At 37.5% G+C, this 4,677-nt stretch overlaps 1 long non-coding RNA gene across 1 annotated transcript; it reads right to left on the reverse strand.

Moving 5' to 3' along the window:
* Positions 1 to 2,180: 2,180 nt before the first annotated feature.
* On the reverse strand, positions 2,181 to 4,138 carry LOC119780905. Its single transcript, XR_005280468.1, has 3 exons — positions 4,108 to 4,138; positions 3,818 to 3,912; positions 2,181 to 2,326 (listed from the first exon to the last, which is right to left on the reverse strand). It is a non-coding gene; the product is annotated as an uncharacterized LOC119780905 (long non-coding RNA).
* Positions 4,139 to 4,677: the final 539 nt, after the last annotated feature.

The following is a 4,677-nucleotide window of genomic DNA, read 5'->3' on the forward strand; positions in this document are numbered from 1 at the left end:
AGCTTGACTGTTGATAAAAACAACAAGAAATTCATCAATCATCCTTTTAAAAACACAAACAATATGAAAGTAATAGAAATGTGTGTTTTATCCCGTCAAAACCCACGGGGTCGCCAGCGACTAGATTTAAAATGTCTACAAATAATAACTCAGAATGCATGAAAATTACAATGGTAAAATGTTTAACATTATATACACGTTAGGCATTGTTGGAATGCTTACATTCTCCACAATTCAACCACCAAGGTCATTTTATTGACATAACGTGCACCAAAACACAATTAACACAGATATACACTCACCGGCCACTTTATTAGGTACACCTGTCCAACTGCTCGTTAATACTTAATTTCTAAGCAGCCAATCACATGGTGGCAACTCAGTGCATTTAGGCATGTAGACATGGTCCAGACAATCTCCTGCAGTTCAAACCGAGCATCAGTATGGGGAAGAAAGGTGATTTGAGTGACTTTGAACGTGGCATGATTGTTGGTGCCAGAAGGGCTGGTCTGAGTATTTCAGAAACTGCTGATCTACTGGGATTTTCACGCACAACCATCTCTAGGGTTTACAGAGAATGGTCTGAAAAAGAAAAAACATCCAGTGAGCGGCAGTTCTGTGGGCGGAAATGCCTTGTTGATGCCAGAGGTCAGAGGAGAATGGCCAGACTGGTTCGAGCTGATAGAAGGGCAACAGTGACTCAAATAACCACCCGTTACAACCAAGGTGGGCAGAAGAGCATCTCTGAACGCACAGTACGTCGAACTTTGAGGCAGATGGGCTACAGCAGCAGAAGACCACACCGGGTGCCACTCCTTTCAGCTAAGAACAGGAAACTGAGGCTACAATTTGCACAAGCTCATGGAAATTGGACAATAGAAGATTGGAAAAACGTTGCCTGGTCTGATGAGTCTCGATTTCTGCTGCGACATTCAGATGGTAGGGTCAGAATTTGGCGTCTACAACATGAAAGCATGGATCCATCCTGCCTTGTATCAACGGTTCAGGCTGGTGGTGGTGGTGTCATGGGGTGGGGAATATTTTCTTGGCACTCTTTGGGCCCCTTGGTACCAATTGAGCATCGTTGCAACGCCACAGCCTACCTGAGTATTGTTGCTGACCATGTCCATCCCTTTATGACCACAATGTACCCAACTTCTGATGGCTACTTTCAGCAGGATAATGCGCCATGTCATAAAGCTGGAATCATCTCAGACTGGTTTCTTGAACATGACAATGAGTTCACTGTACTCAAATGGCCTCCACAGTCACCAGATCTCAATCCAATAGAGCATCTTTGGGATGTGGTGGAACGGGAGATTCGCATCCTGGATGTGCAGCCGACAAATCTGCGGCAACTGTGTGATGCCATCATGTCAATATGGACCAAACTCCCTGAGGAATGCTTCCAGCACCTTGTTGAATCTATGCCACCAAGAATTGAGGCAGTTCTGAAGGCAAAAGGGGGCCCAACTCGTTACTAGCACGGGGTACCTAATAAAGTGGCCGGTGAGTGTAGCAGTATATCAAAATTTACCATCACAAAGCAGCCACAACAAGTAAGCTTGTCTTTATAACTGCAGTTCAAAAATGACCTATTCTTTTTGAGAATAAAAAAAACAACTTTGAGTCAGGTTTGAACTGATGCAGCTTGGGCTGTGTTTTACTCACTAATGTTTCAAGTATATATTCAGAAACTACAAGGCCTTAGCTTTCAAATAATGTATCACACATGTAATTTGGGTTTACAATTCCTAGGTTGGATGTTATAAAACAGTTAATTCACACTTACTGTTGTGATGTGGTTGAAAACGTTCTAGGAAATCCTCACATTCAGATTCATTACAAAGGTTTATCTTATACGCCATTAAAGAATCCGATGAAACGACACAGCTGCAGGAAAAACCCTGATCAGTCTGCAGAACTGGACAGGAAAAAACCCTGCAGAAAGAAAAGGGAAAGAGGTTCTGCTTTGGTCGAAGCATTGAGTTACGCTGGGTATAGAAAGGCGGTTAATCTGACCACAGACTTATGCTGGATTTGCAGATTCGCTTCAAAAGATACACAGCAAAACCTAATCTTAAATACGTTTATATCTGAGCTGGTTAAAGGATGGTTATAATTAGCTCAAAGGAAAGTGGTTTTATTTACCCGCTCAAATCAAGGGAAAATACTAGTATTTCAATAAAAATGACTTACTGTTTTGGAGGATCAAGTGTCGTAAATTCCAGGCTGTAATTTTTGGACTCGACCACAACACCATCGCTGAAGTGCCACGCACAGGTTATGGTTTCAGTTAAGTCGCTCGTGCAACGATTCCCACCAACTGAACAAGCAGAATCAGGAAGACAATATTTATTCATGCTCTGCAATATAACATCCACACAGAGTGAATCAAATTTCAAAGGAAGAAAAAAACAAGCAATGATTGCTTCTGTTTACTTTTAATAAATGTTTTATTTCTTGCTTTTTTTTTGTTTTTATACCCAGTTATTTTTCTCCAACAGCTATCTTATAATCAATCTGTGAAAACAGTTATTTTGAACCTACCAGATGCCCATGGAAACATTGAAAGACTTAAATAAAAAAAAAGACAAATTTCATTGCATTTTCCTTCCAATTTGCAAGACTTTCCAGGTTATCTCAAGGAAAAAGCAGAATCAGGACGAAAATATAACATCTACACAGTATCTCCATAAACTTAGAGTGAATCAAATTTCAAAGGAAGAAAAAAAAAAGCAATGATTCCTTCTGTTTGCTTTTAATAAATGTTTTATTTTTTTGTTTTGTTTTTTACCCAGTTAGTTTTTCCAACTTTATTTTGAATCTACCAGATGCCCATGGAAACATTGAAAGACTTAAATAAAAAAAAAAGACTAATTTCATTGCATTTTCCTTCCATTTTGCAAGACTTTCCAGGTTATCTCAAGGAAAAAACTATTGTAAAATTAGCTTTGTAATTGTGCCTGTTTTCTCTTTCTTTTTCAGTTTTTTTTTCCTGGCCTAAGAGTTATATATATGTATATATATATATATATATATATATATATATATATATATATATATATATATATATATATATATATATATATATATATATATAAGTGTGTATATGTAAATTGAAAGGATGAAGCAACAGACACAGATCAGATTATGACAGAAAAAATGATACAGAGCTGTTTTCAAGATGAGATATTTTAGCTTTCATACTAGGAACCTGCCACAAAAATACAGATTTACATCAGTTTATGTGAATCTATGGAAAATACCTAATTTACAAAAGTTCAACACATGGTCTGACTTTTGGCAAACAGCTGATGACAAACCGAAGGAAGACCCGACTCTCAGGTTCCTGCAAAAATCTAAAATGATCTTATTGCTTAATTGTATAGAATATAAGAGGAGGTTCAAATTTTTCCACACTAACATACATTTAAGAAATGGGAAAATAATATATCAGCATTGATATGTTGGCAGCAAATCCAGGATTCTTAACGTTAAGACATTTCTACTTCAGAATGTGTAGGTTGTCATGCAACTGTACTTCTGCTTTTATTGTTACTCAAATCAAAACCAGGTGTGAGCCATATTCAAAATAACCAAAATGATAAGAAAACACAGGTTATATCGAACTCAGATTACATGATTTTCTCCTTCGTAAAATTTCCAATGACTGTAATGTGAGACAGAAAGCTTATCTGCTCAGTCATCAGTTCAATCATTCATGTGAGGAGGGGGAAAAAACTAATCCGTGATATCACTCAACCCACAAAGTGAGCTCCGCTTGAAGCTACCTCCTTAAAGGTGTGAGCGGTACCTGTGATGATGTGGGCCACTGCCATGATGTTGGAGCACCAGAGCACAAACAGGAGCCGCCCTCTCATCATGGCTTACTGGATCATAAGCATCACTCTGTCATGATTAACAGCATCTTATCATTATTATTATGACAATCTTTTAAAAATATAAAAAAGTTTTTTTCTCTAGATTATAAACAGATCAAATTATAGAAGCAACAGAGAACTATAACAGATGGAAACAGGAAAAATTAGGTGGATATTTTAGAAAATAAGAGAGCAGCTTTTAGAGTGAGAGAAAAGTTATTACCTCAGAGCTGCGGTGCTGTTGATGCCTCAGTGACTGAATGAGACTTCTCTCTGAGGTTTGAAGATCAATCATCATCTTCGCAGGAAATGACGAGCCTTTTTTTTTAGCCTTTTGATTTGGTTTTGGGGATGTTGGTGCCATTGAGTGACTTTCACTCTCTCTCTTCATGAAGTCTTTATGTCTTTATGTTTTCAGTGGCACAAGTTACCTAATAATATTTTGATTTCTAAATTTCTTCCTCCACCTTTCAGGCCGTAAAATTAATCATGTAAATAAAAAAAGTCAATCATGTATTTCTTATACCTGCTTATCGCCGGGTTTCGGTGCGTTAAGTGGCTGAGAGATGGACTACAGCTTACCAGTTCAACATATTCAAAAAAATCAGAATAAATGATCAGTTTCCCATTCTAAGTGTTTTAATTCGTAGAAATGTTGAAACTGTTTTTACTGATAATGATACATTATGTTCTAACAATGTGTTTATCTATTAATGTCGCCATCACTGAGTTTATTTTTGGACTCTTTTTACTCCAATAAAAGAAAGAACTTCGGCATGCTTTTTACACTGCA

The sequence above is a fragment of the Cyprinodon tularosa genome, unplaced genomic scaffold (genome assembly GCF_016077235.1).
Source record: "Cyprinodon tularosa strain WSP-4 unplaced genomic scaffold, ASM1607723v1 ctg168, whole genome shotgun sequence".
NCBI lineage: Eukaryota > Metazoa > Chordata > Actinopteri > Cyprinodontiformes > Cyprinodontidae > Cyprinodon > Cyprinodon tularosa.